This window comes from Protopterus annectens, chromosome 2.part0 (genome assembly GCF_019279795.1).
Source record: "Protopterus annectens isolate FY-2018-M chromosome 2.part0, PAN1.0, whole genome shotgun sequence".
NCBI lineage: Eukaryota > Metazoa > Chordata > Ceratodontiformes > Protopteridae > Protopterus > Protopterus annectens.
In genome coordinates, this window is record NC_056728.1 from 600,995,012 (window position 1) to 601,017,044 (window position 22,033).

A 22,033-nucleotide genomic window follows, 5' to 3' on the forward strand; every position below is an offset into this window, starting at 1 on the left:
GACTGAAGACAAATGAAGTAGAACTACTCGGATGGAATGTTATGGTAAGTACATAACTTCTTTACCTGAAGTAGTTTACTTCATTTGGTCTTCAACCTGTGGAACAAGAGTCCCCAGCTACTAAACTCCTGGGTGGCCCTCATGGAAGGATATTCCGGAGCACCGATGAACCAAAGGATGCTCTCCTAGAAGTCAAATCCAATTTATAATGAGAAATAAATGTATGAGATGAGGACCATGTAGCTGCAGAACAATCATCCAAGGAGAATCTAGACCAAAAGGCCGTAGAAATAGCCATGGACCTAGTGGAATGAGCTTTCACCTGACCCAGAGAAGACATGCCTCTGTCCTTATAGACCTGAGGGATGCATGAAATCCACCTAGCAATAGCAACCTTGGAGATGGGTTTATAAAAGCAGTTGATCGGAGCTACGGAAATTTTTGTTCCTGTGTAAATAAAATTGTAACTGCCTATGAACATCCAGCAAGTGGAGTTTGTATTCCATTTTGTTAGCAAAATTAGGAAAGAAAACTGGTAAATTGATGGTTTGATCGATATTAACTGATGATGCCACCTTGGGAAGAAAGAATGGATTGGTCCGAAGGGAAACCCTATCTTTGTGGAAAATCATATAAAGATCTTTGACGGATAATGTCTCAGTTCTGAAACCCTTTTAGCAGAGGTAATAGCCACCAGAAATGCTGTTTTCCAAGATAAGAATTTTAGATCTGTGGTTGCAGTGGGTTCAAAAGGCAGAGTGACCAGAGCTTGAAGAACCATAGTAAGGTCCCATGGGGGAACAGGATCTTTGACAGGGGGGCATAACAGAAAAGTCCCTTTGATAAAGGCTTGTCTGGAGGAGGCTAGTGAGGCAGAATTCTCACCCACATGAAAATGAGAAATGGCAGCCAACTGAACCTTGACAGTAGAAGAACTGGCTCCCTGTTGAAAAATATCAGCTAGGAAATCAAGAATGGAAGAAACGGGAGCCGTGAGAGGCCCAAAAGGAAAAACGTTTAATGTGATAAACCTTTCTGGTTGAAGACTTATGAGCAGCCACCAGAATAGACCTAAATGAAGAGAATAATCCAGGAGCCGTAGCGATCATGGGAACTGGAGCAGCCAAGCTGTGAGCTTCAAAATGTCCAGGTTCAGATGAGGAACCCCGGATGGGTGTGAAATCAGATCCTGAATGGGATCAAAGATCCAGGACGGAGTCAGAAGGTGACCAAAGGAAGGGAAACCATACCCAACGAGGCAAAAACGGGGCAATGAGGAACAGTTTGCTCCCCAGTCGACGAGCATTCTGTAGAAACCTTTAAATAAGAGGTACTGGAGGGTAAGCATACAGAAGACTGGGAGGCCAAGCAAGGACTAGTGCATCTCTGGGGGACTCCCCCAGGAGGGGGTACAGAGTAAAAAACTTGCTGCACTTTGCATTGGAAGGAGATGCGAAGAGATCCCAGCAAGGCTGACCCCACTCCAGGAAGATCTGCTCCACTACTGAAAGATTCAGAGACCACTTGTAAGGCATCAGAATAGTCCGATTTAACCTGTCCGCTAGAATGTTGTACTGTCCCGGAATGTGCATTGTGATGAAAACGACCACTGGAGATCACCCATTCCCACACTCTCATGGCCTCGCGACAAAGGAGGTAAGATCTGGTCCCTCCTTGTTTGTTGATATACCAGACCACCGGCATGTTGTCTGACTGATTGCAATGGTTCCCAGAGGAAGAAAGGCATGAAGGGCCTGCAACGCAAAGGACCGCCCTCATCTCTAGAACATTTATGTGCAAGCTGGTTTACAGGGGACCACAGGCCTTGGACTGTCCTGCCCGAACAATGCCCCCCACCCACCCGAGTTGGGAGGCGTCCATGGTTACTGTGGCTTGGACAGGGGCTGGAACAAAGTGTCGTCCCTCCAAAATGTCAACACATCCACCAGAGAAGGGACGACAGACAGACTCGACTTGAGTTGTATTGGATACGACAATAAGTTCCAACAGGGACCATTGTACAGCTGGTGTCGACTGTAGAATTCTCATATGTAACCGGGCACATGGGAGAAGCATTATGGTCGCCACCACTGAACCTAAGGCCCTTAACACTGACTCTGCCGATGGAAGATGAGAATGTTAGATCAGAGAGATATGCATCCTCAGGTTTTGTACTCTCTCCAAGGTCAGGAAGATTTTGCACTGTAATGTATCTATCCTTGCCCTAATCACCTGGACAGGATTTAGAAGTGATTTGGATGAGTTGATTGCAATCCCCAATTGCAGGGCAAGGTTTAAGAAATAATCCCTGGTTTGAGAAAGAAGATGCCTGGTGGGAGCAGTGAGGAGCCAATCTTCCAGGTACGGACAGACCTGAATACCCTGAAGCCTCAGGTGAACCGCTACCACTGCCATCACTTTGGTGAACACAGTTGGGGCTGTGGTGAGACCAAAGGGTAGGGCTCGAAATTGGTAATGATGGACTCCTAGCCGTAAGCGGAGGAACCTCCTGGAGTTTCTGTGCATCTTTATGTGATCTAACAAGCACATCCAGTCGCTCTCTTGCAGGTACGGCATGATGCACTGTAGTGTGACCATCTGGAATTTTTCTTTGTAAACTGACAGTTTCAGGGTAGATAGGTCCAGAATGGGCCTTAAGTCCCCCGTTTTTTCTGGCACTAAAAAGAACCTGGAGTAGAAGCCTGGGGAGGGTTTTGATGGCTCGTTTTCCTAGCAGCTTGGAAATTTCCTGTGCTGCTGCCTCCCTTTACGTGGGTGGTACATCCGGAAGGTGTTTGGGAGATTTGGGAGGAACCATAAAGGGGATAGAGTATCCTCTGGATATGATCTGAAGCACTCAGCAGTCTGATGTTACGGACTCCAATGCCACCAGGTGCAAGGACAATCATCCCCCGACTGCCTCCAGAGTACAGCAGTCAGGCAACCCCTCAGGGTTGTTGTCCGGGCCTGTCCGAGAAAGGTTGGAGACACAAAATTCCTCAGACCCCCTCTGCCTCTGGGCTGGTGTCCATTCTGTCCCCCTCTGCCTCTGGGGGACGAAGAGCCCTGAGAATACTGTGACTTCCAGAACCAGATTTTTGTTTGCCCTCTCTGATTCCGGAAAAAGGATCTTTGAGGGTTCGAGAAGCGGATTCCGAAGGCAGACAGTGTCTTCCTATCCTTCTCACTCTGGACTAAAGTCTCTTTGACGGTCTTACCAAAGAGAGTAGACCTGTCATAAGGGGCATTGGCAAAGGACGCCTTGAAAGGTTCCGAAAACTGACACAGTCTGAGCCAGGCATTGCGCCTCATGGACACGCCAGACCCAGCTGCCCTAGCTGCTCCTTCAGTAGCATGTGAAAGGAGTTGCATGGATGTGTTGGAGACTGCTTTCAAAGTGGCCATTCTCACGTGGAACGAGTCCCTGTCCTCCTGTGACATGGACTTAGGGAGAGACTTTGCCAACTCCTTAACCAGGTCGCGCTGGAGTCTCGTGATGTGGGCCAGTTAGTTCAGCGCCCTAATAGAAAAGGTAGCTGAAGTGTAAACCCGCTTCCCTAAGCTGTCCATCATCCCCGACTCTTGGTCAGGTGGATGAAAGTACAGTTTTGTACCTACCATAAATGTAGATGTCCGATAGGAATGCATCTGCAGTCCTTACAAATGGGTTGGCCTGTCGTCAGGCAGCCCTTCGGTCGGCCGGATTCCAAAGTCTGGGTCTGGCTTCGGCTGGTGTCGCACTTCACCCGACGTCATTGCTGCAGTTACTCGGGTATAAAGGCATCAGCCGACGCCATTTTCCTCAGTGTTTCTTGCCCCAGATGCCAGGTGCCCTCTAGGAAGGCTAAATTTTGATAAATGCCAATGATTCAAAATATTAGAGAGCAAACAAAAAATAAGCATGTATGTACATATATACAAACAAATACACCATAATAGATTCCCCCAGCTAGCTATAAGAAGGGCAAATACCCTAGGAGTACCACAGAGGGGAAGGAGGGTGGGTAATCCTGACTGCAGATGCATTCCTATCGGACATCTACATTTATGGTAGGTACAAAACTGTACTATGTCCTTCAAGGATGCATCTACAGTCCTTACAAATGGGTAGAATACCATAGCCAAACTGGGGGAGGAGGAAAGATAGAATTGTGGTGTAGTTAAGATCCCTTGCAAAACAGCAGTGGCAAAACCTGCTCGGGATCTAGAGTATAAAGGTAAATTATAATGCTTGGCAAATGTATGCACGGAGCTCCAAGTAGCAGCCTCTAAAATGTCTTTGGTAGCCACTCCTCGTAGAAAAGCTGTGGTAGTGGCTGTAGCTCTTGTAGAGTGAGGCCTGATGTTTTCTGGAGTTTTCTTTCCATGGTAGGAGTAACAAAATCTAATGCAATTTCCTATCCACTTAGATATTGTCTGTTTTGTAATTGCTTTCCCTTCCATTCCTGTTGCATATGCTACCAGTAGCTGGTCAGTTTTTCTATTGCTCTTGGTCCTGTCCAGGTAGTAGCATAATTGTCTGTGTACATCCAAGGTATGCAACAGTCTTTCTCCCCTGTTCTGCGGATTGGGGAAAAATGTAGGTAGGTGGATAGCCTGATTTAAAGATACTCTGGAGACCACCTTAGGCATAAAAGAAGGATTTGTTCTCATGGACACTATCTTGATGGAAGATCAGAAAGGGTTGTACTGCCATTAATGCCTGTAGCTCAGAAACCCTTCTTGCTGAAGTGATTGCCAGCAGGAAAGCAGTTTTCCATGATAAGTATTGCAATTCTGCTGTTGCTGCTGGTTCGAAAGGAGGTAGTGTCAACTTTTCTAGCACAAAGTTCAAGTCCCATGCAGGTAATGGTGGCTTCCTAGGAGGTTTTACATTTTTAATTCCTCTCAGAAACTGCCTGAGCAGAGGATGTGAGAAAACTGGAGGATCCAAGTCGTATTCTGCTGAAATAGCTGAGGCATGAATCTTAATGGAGGAGTAGGACAGGCCTTTGTGGAATAGCTCTGCCAAGTATTCCAGGGTGTTGGCTATGTTTACCAGTGACGCATCTTCCCCTTTAGCAGTACTCCAAGTGAGATATCTTTTCCATTTTGCTGAATAGGTTTTCCTTGTTGAAGGTCTGCGAGCTTCTAAGATAATGTCCTTAACCCTTTGGGATAAATTTGGGTTAATTTGTCTTATGCAATGTTCCAGGCAGTCAGCTGCAGAGTTTTCAGGTTTGGATGCAGGGTGTTGTAACTGTTCTGAGTTAACAGCAAGGGAACCAGGGGTAAGGGCCATATTTGTTCCCGAGACATGCTCCTCAGTAATGGGTACCAATGTTGTCTTGGCCAGTCTGGAGCTATCAGAATGATCCTTGGACGTTCCTCTTTGATCTTCAATAGCACCTTGTGCATCAAAGGAAGTGGTGGGAATGCATATGCTGACAGATTTTTCCAACTGAAGGATAGGGAGTCCACCTTCCATGCCAGTGGGTGGTACGTCCTGGTGCAGAATTTCTGTAATTGGTGACTGAGTGGGGATGCAAATAAGTCTATTTCTGGGAGACCCCATTTTCTTGTAATGGTTTTGAAGATGTCCGGATGCAGCATCCATTCGTGGGCATCCGTGGTAGTCCTGCTTAATATGTCTGTTGTTTTCTTTTCCTGGTACAAAGATTGCTTGTAACTGAATGTTGTAACTCAGGGCCACATTCCAGAGGTCCAGGGCCATCCGGCATAGAGGGTACGAATGTGTGCCTCCCTGCTTGTTGATGTACCACATAACTGTGGTGTTGTCTGTCCTTATCATCAATTGGCCTTGTCGAAGAAATGGTTTGAAAGTCTGAATTGCCAGTTTTACTGCCAGCATTTCCTTTAGGTTTATGTGTAGGTGCAGCTGCTCTTGAGTCCATAAACCCTGTATGCATTTGTTCATCATGTGGGCCCCCAACCGAGGTCTGAGGCGTCCGTTGTGATGGTTTGGCTTGGTTGAGTGCTGTGGAAGGGCAATCCTTCGTTTGATTGACAGGCCTGAGCCCACCATTGGAATTCTTGCTTCAGGCATGGAATTATTGGAATTTGAGTTTCTAGGCTGTGCTTGTGCTGAGACCATAAATTCCTTAGGTACCACTGTAGTTTTCTCATATGCAGTCTGGCATGTGGGACCAATATTATGCAGGATGCCATGAAGCCCAATGCTTGTAGGACTTTTCTTGCTGTTAGATGGTTTTGTTTTGTTAATGCCAAGAAGTAGAGAGGAGTTGCTCCTGTTTTTCTACCGTTAGGAATGCCATTTGTTTGGATGTGTCCAGCTCCGCACCCAAAAGGTTATCTTTTGGGATGGTATCAGCCTTGACTTTTTTATATTGACTGTGTATCCCAGGGCTTGTAGAAGGTAAATGACTCTTTTCAAGTCTTCTGCTAGCTTGTTTTTGTTGTCCGCTTGTATTAGGCAGTCGTCCAGGTAAGGGTAGATTTGGATCCCTGAAGCCTGCAATGAGCGATTACTGATGCCAGGCATTTCGTGAACACTCTGGGCGCAGTAGATAAGCCAAAGGGCAATGCTGAGAATTGATAATGCTCTGATCCTGCAAGAAATCTGAGGTATCTTCTGCAATGTGGTCGTATGGGGACGTGCAGGTATGCCTCCTTGAGATCTAGAGTTACCAGCCAAGACTCCTTGCCCAGCATGGGAAGAAGCTGCTGTAGGGTCAGCATTTTGAATTTTGGAACAATGAGGAATGTGTTTAAAGCGGACAGATCGAGAATAGGTCTCCATTTGCCTTCTTTCCTTGGTACTAGGAAGAGTCTGGAGTAAAAGCCCTTTCCTTGCTCCATATGTGGTACCTTTTCCACAGCTCTCATCTTTAATAATTGTTTTACTTGTTGTAGAGCTTCTGCCTTTTGATTTGGGGGTAGGTTTGGCATTCCTCTCTTTCCTGGTAGAGTATGGAAATGAAACCTGTAACCTTGGTCTATTGTCTGCAAAATCCACTTGTCTCTTGTGATGTAATGCCAGTTCTTTGTAAATAAAGCTAGCTTCCCGCCTAAGGGTGCTTCTAGCTGTTCCCTGGTAGGCGGTGCCAGAGCCAAGTCACTGTGATTGCCCTGTAGTAGTGGTGGTGGCTGTGTCTGTACCTCGCTGGTTGTTACCCTGCCACTGGCGTCCCCTGTAGGCACCTCTGGATTGGTTTCTGCCTCTTGAACGCCTATTCCTGCCTCTCTGTGCTTTGGAGGAGTCTGGAAAGGACCAGTTCTTGGAGGGCCAATTCCTGCTAAACCTTGGAGGTTGGACCTGTAAGAAATCTTTCACTGTTTGGACAGATTTTGCCTTCTCTTCCATCTTCTTCAGCACCTGTTGTGCAGGAGAGCCAAACAAATTGACCTTGTCCATGGGAGCATCTAATAGTTTTGATTTGACATGGTCCGGTAAGGCCTGCTCTTTTAACCATGCATGCCTTCTGATAACTGTGCCAGTCATGGCTGATCTAAAGGAAGCCTCCAGTGCATCATAGCCGCATTTTAAAGAATGGTTACTAACTTGCTGAATGTTATGTACCATTTCCTGTACATATTTCTTGTCTAAAGGTTCATCAGAGGACAGTTTTTTGGTTAACTGGTCTAGCATAAATTCTTGATACTGGATCATATGAAATTGACAGTTTAAGGCCCTAGCTGACAGAGTAGCAGAAGTGTAAACTTTTTTACCCCATCTCTCTAAGGACCTGGATTCCCTTTCAGAGGGGAGGGGATATTTGGCAGAGGTAGATGCTACAGCCTTAGGCCCCTGGGAGATAGTCTCGGGATCTGCAAAGGGAGCCTTGTATAAATGGTGATGTGTGTCCGGGACCCTGTAGAACCTATCGGGCTTAGCAGGGGCCGGAGGTAATGAATCAGGAGCAGTACAAGCATCATTAAATGCATCATCTACAACAGACAGAACTGGAGGTATAGCTAAAGGCCTATGTTGTGGTAAATGCAAAAAGGTTCTAAGCCTTTTTCTGGAGTCTGAAAAATCTTGGCCCTGCCACTGAAATTGTTCCCTCATAGCATGCAAGGTTTCCCCAAAGGAAAATTCCTCAGGTGGAGAGGCAGAAGGGATGGACTCTTCAGCATCTGAGTCTTCATAAGGGGAAAAAGGAGACTCTGGAGGGTTTGTATTATCTGAATCATCAGAGGAATCATCTGTGGAAACTGGCTCAGGGGGCTCGGCCTCTTCTCTGGAGGTGGGTGAGAGGCCCTGTCTGGTTGAGGTTGGGATCCCCGGATTAAAGAAATGAGATCCTCCGCTAAAGTAAGCATCTGGGAACTGGAGCTAGGCCTGTGAGAAGGGGTCTTAACAGGCACAGATTTAGTAGCTTTAGCTGCTTTAGCCCTGGCAAAGGCCTTAATGGACATGGCTGCAGGAGGCCTAGCAGCTCCACGTGCAGGGGTTGAAATATCCAAGGGAATAGTGTCAGATAATTCCTGAGAAACCACAACTGCAGGTTGGATTTCAGAAGCAGATTCCACCAGGTTGGAAGAGGCCTCGGTAGAAGGTAAGCTTTCGGCGGAAGGAAGAACCGCTTGCTCGGTTTCAGCCGAAACCGAGACACTCGCGGTTGTCTTAACCGCAGTTTCGGCCGAAACCGCGGACCGCGAGTGTCGGTCCTTTTCCTTGCGTTTTTTGGATATTTGCGAAGTCGGAGGATCCGACGGCATAATATAAGCAAAATCAGAGCCGAAAAACTGCTCAGCAAATTCCGACCGACGTCTAAGCGTCCGTCGGTTAAAAGAAGCACAGGCTAGACAAGCCGCTACGTCGTGGTCTGGGCCTAAACAAGGTAAGCAGTAAGAGTGGAAATCTTTATGAGGTATTTGTTTCCCACAAGTTAAACAGTTATTAACTTTTTCTGACATCGGCTGAGGCAAGAAAGAGTCCCCAACGGGGTACTTAGCCGTCCCCTGTAAGGGCCTCTGTATTGGCCTCTTCCTCGGCCACGTCTGTTCTTACCCCTTTGAAACTTTTCTGGATTAGGAAAGGACCAGTTTTTTGAAGGCCAATTCCTACTGAACCTGGGGGGTTGAACCTGGATGAAATCCTTCACAGTCTGAACTGATTTTGCTTTTTCTTCGATGGTCTTTAGCACATCCTTAGCATTTGTACCAAAAAGCTTGTTCTTTTCCAAAGGTGCATCCAGAAGCTTTGCTTTTACATGATCTGGTAGAGGTTGATCTTTTAACCAAGCATGTCTACGAATCACTGCCCCTGTCATAGCTGCCCTACATGAAGCTTCCAGTGCATCATATCCACACTGCAGGAAGTGATTGCTTACTTGCTGAGTGTTATGTACAGCTTCCTGCAAAGTCTTCCTGTCTAAAGGGTCAGGAGAAGCTAATGTTTTTTGTAAATCTTCTAAGAAAATCCTGATATTGTAACATATGAAAAAGGCAATTTAAAGCTCTCATAGATAAGGTAGTGGGTGTGTAAACCTTTTTGCCCCATCTCTCTAATGACCTCGCTTCCCTGTTGGAGGGCAAAGGATTTTTTGAGGTGGAGGCTGAAACTCCTTTAGGCCCCTGTGAAATAGTTTCCAAATCAACAGTATGGGCCCTGAATAAATGGGAATGAGTTTCTGGGACCCTGTAATACCCATCTGGCTTGGCTGGAGCAGGAGGAAGAGAAAGTACAGTTTTGTACCTACCATAAATGTAGATGTCCGATAGGTATGCATCTGCAAGTCCTAACATATGGGGTTGTCCTGCCTCAGGCAGCCCTTCGGTCAGCCGGATTCCAAAGTCTGGGTCTGGCCTCGGCTGATGTCGCACTTCACCCGACGTCATAGCTGCTGGGGTATAAAGGCATCAGCCGACACCATTTTCCTCAGTGTTTCTTGCCCCAGATGCCAGGTGCCCTCTAGGAAGGCTAAATTTGGATAAATGCAAATAATTCCAAACAATAGAAAGCAAAATATATATATATATATACATATATACATACAAACAAATACACCATAATAGATCCCCCAGCTAGCTAAAAGAGGGGTAAATACCCTAGGAATACCACAGAGGGGAAGGAGGGTGGGTAATCCTGACTGCAGATGCATACCTATCTGACATCTACATTTATGGTAGGTACAAAACTGTACTATGTCCTTCAAGGATGCATCTGCAGTCCTAACATATGGGTAGAATACCATAGCCAAACTGGGGGAGGAGGCACTAAGATAAAGATGGTGTAGTCAAGATCCCTTGCAACACAGCAGTTGCAAAACCTGCTCGGGATCTGGACTATAAAGGAAGGTTATAATGCTTGGCAAATGTATGCACGGAGCTCCAAGTAGCAGCTTCTAAAATGTCTTTGATAGCCACTCCTCGTAGGAAAGCTGTAGTGGTGGCTGTAGCTCTTGTGGAATGAGGTCTGATATTTTCAGGAGTTGTCTTTCCATGAAAAGAGTAGCAAAATCGAATGCAATTTCCTCGCATCCCAGTTGCATATGCTACCAGAAGCTGGTCAGTTTTTCTGTTGGTCTTAGTTCTGTCCAGGTAGTAGCGTAATTGTCTGTGCACATCCAAGGTATGTAGCAGTCTTTCCCCCCTGTTCTGTGGGTTGGGGAAAAATGTAGGTAAATGAATCGCTTGGTTCAATGATACTCTGGAGACCACTTTTGGCATAAAGGTAGGGTTAGTTCTCAGAGACACTCTATCCTGATGGAAGATAAGGAAGGGCTGTACTGCCATTAATGCCTGTAATTCAGATACCCTTCTTGCTGAAGTGATTGCTAGCAGGAAAGCAGTTTTCCAAGACAAGAACTGTAAATCTGCTGTTGCTGCTGGTTCAAAAGGGGGAAGTGTTAACTTTTCCAGCACAAAGTTGAGATCCCATGTAGGTAAAGGTGGTTTCCTTGGAGGCTTTACATTTTTGATTCCTCTCAAGAACTGCCTGAGTAGAGGATGAGAGAAGACAGGCGGATCCATGTTGTATTCTGCTGAAATTGCTGATGCATGAATCTTAATGGAGGAGTAGGACAGGCCATTGTGGAACAGTTCTGCTAAGTATTCCAGAATGTGTGCTAGGTTTGCCAATGAGACATTTTCTCCCTTTGCTGCACTCCAAATGAGGAATCTTTTCCATTTGGCTGAATAAGTCTTCCTTGTGGAGGGTCTGCGAGCCTCCAGGATAATGTCCTTAACCCTCTGAGATAAATCTGGGTTATTTTGTTTTATGCAATATTCCAAGCAGCCAGCTGCAGTGTTTTATAGTTTGGATGTAGGATCTTGTAGTTGTTCTGTGTTAGAAGTAAGGGACATAGAGGTGGAGGCCATGCGTGTGTCCGAGACATGCTTCTCAGTAGCGGGTACCAATGTTGCCTCGGCCAGTCTGGAGCTATCAGGATTACCCTTGGCTGATCCTCTTTGATCTTCAGTAGGACTTTGTACATCAAAGGAAGAGGTGGGAATGCATATGCTGTCAGGTTTTTCCAGCTGAAGGAAAGGGAGTCCACCCTCCAAGCAAGTGGGTGGTATGCTCTTGTGCAAAATTTCTTCAATTGGTGGTTGTGTGGGGAGGCGAACAGGTCCATCTCTGGTAGTCCCCATTTCTTTGTTATGGTTTTGAAGATATCTGGATGCAGCATCCATTCGTGAGCATCCGTGGTAGTTCTGCTTAAGGTGTCTGCTAGTGAATTTTCTTTTCCTGGTACAAATCTGGCCTGGAGTTGAATGTTGAGATTCAGGGCCACATTCCACAGGTCCACTGCCATCCGGCATAGAGGATATGAGTGTGTACCTCCCTGTTTGTTGATGTACCACATGACTGTGGTATTGTCCGTCCTTATCAGCAGGTGACCTTGTTGAAGGAATGGTCTGAATGCCTGGATTGCATGTTTCACTGCTAGCATCTCCTTTTGATTTATGTGTAGATTCAGCTGGTCTTGGGTCCATAGGCCTTGTATACACTTGTCCACCATGTGTGCCCCCCAGCCTAGGTCTGAGGCGTCCGTGGTGATGGTCTGGCTTGGATGAGATTTGTGGAAAGGCAATCCTCTGTTCAACTGACAGGCCTGAGCCCACCACAGGAATTCTTGCTTCAGGCATGGAATTATTGGAATCTGGGCTTCTAGACTGCGCTTGTGTTGAGACCATACATTCCTTAGGTACCATTGCAACTTTCTCATATACAGCCTGGCATGCGGAATCAATATTATGCAGGATGCCATGTAACCCAGGGCTTGCAGGACTTTCCTTGCAGCAAGCTGAGTTTGTGTTGTTAATGTCATGAAATAGACTGGTAGTTGCTTTTGTTTTTCTTCTGTGAGAAAAGCCATCTGAGTTGATGTATCCAGTTCTGCACCCAAGAATGTTATCCTTTGGGATGGTACTAGTCTTGACTTTTGCATGTTGACTGTGTATCCCAAGGCTTGCAACAGTTGTATGACCTTTTCCAAATCTTTTGTTAATTTTGCCTTGTTGTCCGCTTGTATTAGGCAGTCGTCCAGGTATGGGTAAATTTGAATTCCCTGTAGCCTGCAATGAGCAATTACTGATGCCAGGCATTTCGTGAATACTCTGGGCGCAGTAGATAAGCCAAAGGGCAATGCCGAGAATTGATAATGGGTTGAACCTGCAAGAAATCTGAGGTACCTTCTGCAGTTTTGTCTGATTGGGACATGCAGGTATGCTTCCTTGAGGTCCAATGTTACCAGCCAATACTCCTTGCCCAGCATGGGAAGAAGTTGCTGTAGAGTGAGCATCTTGAATTTTGGTACGAGTAGAAATGTGTTTAGGATGGATAGGTCCAAAATAGGTCTCCAATCTTTTCCCTTCCTTGGTACCAGAAATAGCCTGGAATAAAAACCTTGACCTTGTTCGTGCGTAGGTACCTCTTGAATAGCTTTCATGTTTATGAGATCTGTAAATTGCCTTTGTGCCTCTGCCCTTTGATTGTGTGGCAGGTTTGGCATGCCTCTCATTCTTGGAAGAGTGTGAAAATGGAATTTGTAGCCTCTGTTTATAATGTCCAGGATCCATTTGTCCTTTGTGACAATATGCCAATTTTTTTAAAATAATGCCAGCTTTCCTCCTAAGGGGGCTGCCATTTGAGACTTGCTTGGCATGCAAAGGGGAAAGTCATTGGGTTTGCTTTCTGAAAGATTGCGAGTTATCCTCACCACCTCTTTGTGCAGGAGCTTGCCATTGTCTGCCTCTAAACGATCCTTGGGATTGTCCTCTGCCCCTCGGGCGCCTGTATCTGCCTCTTTGGGGTCTGTCCGTGGCAGGAAAGGACCAATTTTTGGAAGGCCAATTTCTACTGAAACGTGAGGGTTGTACCTGTAGAAAATCTTTCACAGTTTGCATTGATTTAACCTTTTCCTCCATTTTCCTTAATACCTCCTCAGCATTAGCACCAAACAGTACATCCTTTTGAAGAGGGGCGTCTAGTAATTTAGCTTTGACATGATCAGGCAAGGCTTGTTCCTTGAGCCAGGCATGTCTACGTATGACTGATCCTGTAACAGCAGCTCTACATGAGGCCTCTAGAGCATCAAAACCACATTGTAAGGTATGCTTACCCACTTGTTCTGCACTATGCATCAAATCCTGCAACTCCTTCAAGTCTGGTTGTTCAGGTTGAGACATTTTACTTTTCAATTGTGATAAAAACTGTTGGTATTTTAGCATATGGAACTGACAGTTTAAGGCCCTCATGGTTAAGGTAGCCAAGGTATATACCTTTTTTCCCCACCTTTCTAAGGATCTATCTCTCTCGGAAGGTAATGGATTTTTAGCAGTGGAGGCCTTAACTCCCTTGGGGCCCTGTGAGATGGTTTCTGGGTCAGCAGCATGGCTTTTGTATAGAAATTGGTGCGAGTCAGGAACCCTGTAGTATCGGTCAGGCTTAACTGGAGCTGGAGGCAGAGAGTCCGGGTTAAGGCAGGCCTCAGAGTAAACATCATCTAGGATGTCCAAGACAGGAGGTATAGCCAGAGGCCTGTGCTGAGGTAGCAAGAGAAATTCCCTAAGCCTTTTCTTGGAATCTGAATAATCTTGGCCTTCCCAGTGGAAGTGTTCCCTTAAGGTATGCAAAGTTTCCCCAAATGAGTAATCCTCTGGGGGGGGAGATACAGAAGGGATGGACTCCTCCTCATCAGAGTCTTCAAAAGGGGAGTAAGAATGTTCCTGATCATCAGAGTGCTCTGAAATAATGGAGCCCTGATCAGAGGAGGGGGAATCTTCCTCCACTCTGGGCCTTTTGTCCGGTGGGGGTTGAGAACCCCTGATAAGAGTAATTAAATCCTCAGCCATTTTAAGCATCTGTTTTTTAGGCATGGGGCCTGGAGATGGGCCCTGTGTAGCTTGTCTCTTAGACTGCATGGTTGCTTTAGACTTAGTAAAAGCCTTGATGGAGAAAGAAGAGGAAGGTCTGAAGACACCTTGAGTGGAGGTGGACCTGTCCACATTATGAGGTTCAACGCCAAGAGTGGCTTCGGTATCTGTAGTCGGGGTGTGGGCCGAGGAGCCTGCGACCTCGGACACAGGAGACACCACCAAAGAAGTGTCGTCGGTAGTCAGGGGCTGCGTAGGCGCCTCGCTGAGAACCGGACCACGTGCAGTCGGCTTTGGCGTGGTGTCGGTAGAGGCCGCAGACCTCGTGTGTCGGTCCTTATCTTTGCGTTTTTTAGACAAAACTGGAGTTGGAGTATCCGACGACATAATATAGTTAAATGTTTTTCCAAAATAATGCTGGGCGAACTCCGCCCGACGCTTAATGGTGCGTTTGTTGAATGTAGCACAAAGCGACAGACCGAGACGTTGTGGTCTGGGCCTAAACAAGGTATACAGAGGAATGGAAATCCTTATGCGTATTTGCTTCCCACAAGAAATACAATTATTAACTTTGTCTGACATCGGTCTGAGGCAAGAAAAGTTTCCCCAACGGGGTACTTAGCTTTCAAGGAGACTTCGGTTTCAAAATTTTCGTAATTTCAGGAGCTGGCCGACCGGCACTTGCGAACTGCTTCTGCTTCAGGTACAGCATGGCAAGAAAGACTGGAGAAAATGGCGTTGGCTGGTTCCTTTATACCCCTGTCGCACTGACGTCAGGGAAGAAGCAACGACAACCGACGCCGGAACTAGACTTTGGAATTCGGCCGACCGAGGACCCGCCTGACGGCAGGAGAACCCATCTGTTATGACTGCACCTGTATGCACGATGAACATCCGGTAGTAGGCCTTAGCGTGGTTACAGTAGGTAATGCGGACCTCGTATGTCGGTCCTTATCTTTGCGTTTTTTGCTCAAAACTGGAGTCGGAGTATCCGACGACATAATATGATTAAATTTTTTTTTTTGCCAAAAAAGTGAAGGGCGAACTCCGTCCGACGCTTAATAGTGCGCTTATTGAATCTAGCACAAAAACGGTAGGCTGAGACGTCGTGTTCTGGGCCTAAGCAAGGTATACAGAAAGAGTGGAAATCCTTATGCGGTATTTGCTTCCCACATGAAATGCAATTATTAACTTTGTCTGACATCGGTCTAAGGCAAGAAAAGTTTCCCCAACGGGGTACTTAGCTTTCAAGAAGACTTCGGCTGAAATACTTTCGTAAATCTCAGGAGCTGGCCGACCGGCACTTGGAACTGCTTCTGCTTCGGGCACAGCGCAGCAAGAAAGACTGAAGAAAATGGCGTTGGCTGCCTCTTTTATACCCCTGCCGCACTGACGTCAGGGAAGAAGCGACGACAACCGAAGCCGGACCTAGACTTTGGAATTCGGCCGACCGAGGACCCGCCTGACGGCAGGATAACCCATCTGTTATGACTGCAGCTGTATGCACGATGAACATCTACAAATCGCAGCTGATGCTCTGGCCTAACCAGTATCCATCTTGATTAACCGATCTCTGTCAGAAAGTTACGTTCCCACACTGTGGAAAGTATCACATATAATTCCCCTCCACAAAGGTGGACCCTCCACAGAACTAACCAATTACCACCCCATAGCTATTCTCTCTCCACTCTCCAAAATACTAGAGAGATGCATACACTCTCAGGTCTCACACTACCTCCTAACAACCTCCTTTCCAGTACTCAGCATGGTTTCTGACCAAACCATAGCACCACCCACTGCCTTACTCTCCTTTACTAACACTATCCTTCAGCATAAAAACAATGGCTATCTCTCCTCTGCTACTTTCCTAGACCTATCTAAAGCATTTGACATGGTCCCACACAAACTTATCTCTGTCCTCAATAACCTATCCTTCTCACAATCGGTCACCAACTGGTTTCAGAGTTACCTGTCTGACCGCCAACAATCCGTTGTATGGCAGAATGACATATCTCCCCAACTACCTGTCTCCATAGGGGTTCCCCAAGGATCCATCCTTGGACCCCTACTCTTCTCTGTTTACACCAATAATCTAGCCTCTGCCACCAAACATGGCACGCTCATACAATACGCAGATGACTCAACCATAATCTGCTCAGCCCAGGTCCTACCAAAACTGCAAAAAGTCACACAGGAAGCCTTTTCCTCTGTTGAAACATGGTTATCCGATGCCCGATTAATACTCAACCCAAACAAAATTAAACTACTCATCTTCCAACCCACCAAACATACTCAAAACAACTCTCACTTTAACATCACGGCAAAAGACAACACCACTATATACCCAACTGAACACACCAAATTGCTAGGAGTGGAAATAGACAAACTAAAATTTGACATTCACATATCCATGACTATAAAAACAAAAAACTAGGAGCATTATACAGAAAAAAGCAATTTCTCACCAAAGCAGCAAAGATTTCAATAGCAAATTCCCACCTTATCTCCACCCTACTTTATGCCTCTCCAATATATACCAACCTAAGGCAATGTGATCTAAACAAGCTAGAGACCTGCTACAACAAAATCACCAAATTCGCCACAGGGGCATCCTACCGTAGTCACCACAGTCTCTCACTTGGTGAACTGGGCTGGCTTGAACTCCCTCACCTCCTTCAATGGTATCAACTCTCACTCGCCCACAAACTAGTAAACCATCCACTAAATGTCCCATCCCTCCAGAATCTAATCCAACCCTATCGCACCACCAGACCACTAAGATCCAGCAGCAAAAATCACTTACAGATCACTAAAGCCAATAACTCTGCTGGTGAAGCACTATTCTCTTGCGCCATAGCCAAATTATGGAACTCACTCCCACCCACAATTACCTCCATACCATCATGCACCCACTTCAAAACTTTACTAAAAGCGCAACTAAAAACATACTGGCTATGCCTTTGCAACTCCCACTCTAATATCATCCACCCCATCCAACCACTACCTTTCTTTCCACTCCACTAACTACCTTGATTATAGCAAGCTCAGATGCGCATAAGCCAGTACTTATTATACAGCACAAACTTCTTCTTCTTGTAACATTTGTTAATGTCTGGTATGCACTTCACAGATAAAGATTCTAGTTGTCTACTGATGTACTATGTTCTTCATCTGTAAATATGTTGTAAGTAATTGCTATGTAAATTGTTACTCACTATGTAATCCAATGTATACACTGTCTGTTTATTTTAACTGTGGAGCTTTTCTCCCCGGGCCTCCACTGAAAATGGACCTACTCCCGGTCAACAAATTTAAATAAATAAATAAATAAATAAATAAATAAATAAATAAACTGCCAATTTTGAGCATGAAGTGCTAATTTCCCCCCCAAGGGGGCTGTGAAAAGACAAGTGCTTGGTGAAGGTAGAGGGAAGTCACTGAGACTGCTTACTGTAGGGTTGTGCTTTGTTTCCTCCAGATTTGGAGGTGGAGGCACCCCATTGCTTTGACCTGTAAGAACCCTGTGATTGGTATCTAGAGCCTTTTGAGCGTCTGGATTTAACTTGAGAGGCTCTCTTGGACACAGGAAAGGACCAAGTTTTAGTAGGCCAGTGCCTACTGAACCTGGGTGGCTGCACCTGTAAGAAATCTTTTACAGTTTGCATAGATATAGCTTGGTCTACTATTTTCTTTAAAACCTCTTCTGTCTTATTACCAAACAGAGTATCATGCTGTAAAGGGGCATCCAACAATTTAGCTTTAGCATGATCAGGCAGATTTTGCTCCTTGAGCCAGGCATGCCTTGTAATCACAGACATCTGCGGCCCTGCAAGAGGCCTCCAAGGAATCAAAACCACATTGCAAAGTATGCTTTCCAACCTGTTCTGCTGCATGCAATAATTCCTGTAATTCTTTATTTTCCACACAATCAGAAATCAACATTTTCTCTTTTAATAAGCCCATGACATGCTGTTGATATTAAGCATATGAAACTGGCAGTTTAAGGCCCTAATTGCCAAGGTTGCAGACGTATAAACCTTCTTTCCCCATCTATCCAGCGCCCTGGAATCTCTATCAGAGGGGGTAGGATTTTTGGCTGTAGAGGCCTTTACACATTTGGGACCCTGTGAGATAGTCTCAGGATCAGCAGCAGGATTTTTGAATAGAAATTTGTGGGAGTCAGGAACCCTGTAATATCTGTCTGGCTTACTAGGAGCCGGAGGTATGGAGTCAAGAGCCATGCTTGATTCCAAAAACACATCATCAACAATGTCTAATACTGGAGGTATTGCCAAAGGCCTATGCTGAGGAAGAAGGAAATCCCAAAGCCTTTTTTTTGATTTAGAAAAATCCTGACTCTCCCCATGAGAATGTTCCCTTAAAGTATGCAAGGTTTCTCCAAAAGAATAATCCTCAGGAGGAGATGCAGATGGGATGGATTCTTCTGCATCTGAATCCTCATAGGGTGGAATAGAAAATTCCTGATCAGAAGAGGAATTAGAAGAAATGGAAACCTGATCTTAAGATTCATAATCAGTGTCTTGCTTAGGCCTCTTAGCGGTGTGTGTGTGTGTGTGTGTGTGTGTGTGTGTGTGTGTGTGGGGGTGGGGGTGGGGTGGGAACCCCTGATCAAGGTAATTAAGTCCTCAACCATTTTGATCATCTGTTTTTTAGGCATAGGGGCCTGCGCACGTGGCTCATGCATCGGTTTTTTAGACTTACATTACAATATGTTTTTGATCTTGTTTTTGAAGCTGGCGTCGGCTTTATATAAAAATGTTGAGGCCTGAAAACACCCTCAGAAGCTGGTGCCTGCTCAGCGCCTCCGGACCCATCCAAGGGAGAGACATCCGTGGGTTCAATACTCTGAGAATCTCGTGGCATACCGGACTCAGCATGGGTCTCGGTAGAGGCCTGCGACTCAAAAGTAGCGGGCATCAGGGGCTGTGAAAGCACCTCACTGAGTACCGGCGAACCGACGACTGGCTTAGGAGAAGTTTTGTCATCGGTTTTGGACCTAGACAGTCTGTCTCTGTCTTTCTATGCGTTTTTTGTGAACCCCTGTAGTCGGATTGCTAATCGATGACATTTCAGGGTAATTAAATCTGGATCCAAAATATTTTGTAGCAAAAATATACAGACACTTAATAGTGCGTTGGTTAAATCTAGCACAAAACTGACAGCAAGGAAAGTTATGATCTGGGTCTAGGCAAGGAATACAGTACAAATGAAAATCCTTATGAGGTATTTGCTTCCCACAAGTAATGCAATTATTAACTTTTACTGACATCGGTAAGGAACAAGAAAAAGTTTCTAGCGGGTACTTAGCTTTAGTTGAAGACTTCGGTTCTGAAACTCGAATGCGAAAATTTCAGGAGTCGGCCGACCGGCACTTGCTGTGCGGTGCCCAAAGCAGAAGCAGTTTGCAAGAAAGACTAATGTAATGTCAATGTCATCAGCTGCATATTTTATACCCCTGACATCATGGAAGAAGGGACAGCAACAGACGCAGGACCCAAGACTTTGTTAATCAGGCCGACTGAGGGCTACAGTAAGAAGATAACCCTAAAGTGATGACTGCAAGCACCAGTGAAACACTATGAACATCTCATAGTGCATACAGCCTGCTTTGAAACATAGGTATCTTCTGCAAGATTCCCTGATTGGGATGTGCAGGTAGGCTTCCTTTTAATCCAGTGTTGCCAACCAGGCATCCTTGTCTAGCACAGGAAGTAACTGGTGAGGAGTTAGCATCTTGAATTTTGGAATCACCAAAAAGGTGTTTAAGGTAGAAAGGTCCAGGATAGGACGCCATGAATTGTCTTTTCTGGGTACCAGAAAAAGTCTTGACTAGAAACCTTGTCCCGTTTCTTCTTCTGGTACAGTCTGAATAGACTCTATGTTTAAGAGAGAGAGTACTTGCTTTTGAGCCTCTGTCCACTGATTTGGGGGTAGATCTGGCCAAACGTTTGGGGTTTGTAATGTGTGGAAGTGGAATCTGTATCCTTGGGAAACTACTTAAAACCCATTTGTCCTGGGTAATGAGTTCCCAGTTTTTTGCCTGCAGAGCAATCTTTCCCCCCAAAGGAGCAGTCAGTAGAGAAGTGCTTGGATGTTTTAAAATCAAGTCATTGAGACAGTTTACCATAGGGGGGAGTCTTACTTCTCCCTGATTTGGAAGTGGGAGCCCCCACTGCTTAGTCCTGTGCGTACCCTGGGACTGAAGCCTGGTTGTTCTGCTGGTTCTGGGTTTGGACCGAGTAAGCTTGAAAGAGGCAGGAAAGGACCAATTCTTAGAGGGTCAATGCCTACTAAATCTTGGAGGCTATACTTGCAAGAAATCTTTAACAGTTTGCATAGATTTAGCTTTTTCCTCCATCTTTAAGAACAACTTCTGCTTTGTTGCCAAACAGGCGGTCCTGATGTAAGGGAGCATCCAGCAATTTAGCTTTAACATGATCTGGCAAGGATTGCTCCTTAAGCCAAGCATGCCCTCTAAGTACAGACCCAGTGACAGCAGCACTGCAAGATGCCTCTACAGAAACAAAACTACATTGCAAAGTATGTTTTCCAACCTGTTCAGCAGAATGCATTAAATCCTGTAACATTGTTTTCAGCTCAATCAGAAATCAACATCATTTTCTGTTTAAGAAATCCAATAATGTGCTGCGGATACTTTAACATATGAAACTGGCAATTTAAGGCCCTAATGACCACGGCTGCAGAAGTGTATACCTTCTTACCCAATCTATCCAGCGCCCTGGAGTCTCTATCAGACGGGGTAGTATTTTTGGCAGTAGTAGCCTTAAAGCCCTTGGGTCCCTATGAAATGGTCTCAGGATCCACAGTAGGATTTTTAAAAAGGAACTTGTGAGAGTCAGGAACCCTGTAATATCTATCCGGTTTTCTGGGAGCAGGAGGTAGAGTCAGGAGCCAAGCTAGATTCTGAAAAGGCATCATCAACAATGTCAAGTACAGGAGGGAAAGCTAAAGGCCTGTGCTGAGGCAGGAGTAAGAAATCCCTAAGCATCTTTTTATAATCAAGAGTAATCCTGGCGTTCCCAACGAAAATGCTCCCTAAAAGTATGCAAGGTTTCACCAAAAGAGAAATCCTTTGGGGGGGGGGGGCAGAGGGAATACAGTCCTCTGCATCAGAATGCTCATAAGTAGATAAGGGTAAATCCTGCTCATCAGTGGAAACAGAAATGTGAGAATCCTAGTCAGAAGTATCATAAGCAAATTCAGTCCTAGGTCTCAGAGGGAAGGTTGTCTTCCCCTAAGTAATAAGGTCTTCAGCCATTCTTATCATTTGTTTTAGGCATAGAGGCCTAACCATGCGGTCTGGGCATCGGTTTTCTAGGCATGGTTCGAGTTTTAGGGCTTGAAGAAGATGATGGCGTTGGTTAAATACACAAGTCAGTAGGCTTGAATACACCCACAGAAGCCGGTGCCTGCACAGCAGCTCTGGACCCATCCAAGGTAGAGACATCTGCAGATTCCACAGTTGAAGCATCTCGCGGCATACCGGACTTTGAATGGGTCTCAGTAGAGGCCTGCGAATCTGAAGTGGCGGATATCAGGGGCTGCGAAAGCGCCTCACCAAGTACCAGCTAACTGGCGACTGACTTAGGAGAAGCGTAGTCGGCAGCTTTGGACCTAGGCGGCCTGTCTCTGTCTCTGCGTTTTTTCAGAAAGTCGGTAGTCGGATGGCTTACCAAAGACATATATGGATAATTTAACACAGTAC

General features: G+C 45.7%; 1 protein-coding gene across 1 annotated transcript in view; it reads right to left on the reverse strand.

Annotated features, from left to right (window-relative positions):
* The window catches only part of LOC122792757 (acidic leucine-rich nuclear phosphoprotein 32 family member B-like), a 336,062-nt gene that overhangs the window by 128,940 nt on the left and 185,089 nt on the right, over positions 1 to 22,033 (reverse strand). The window lies entirely within an intron of this gene.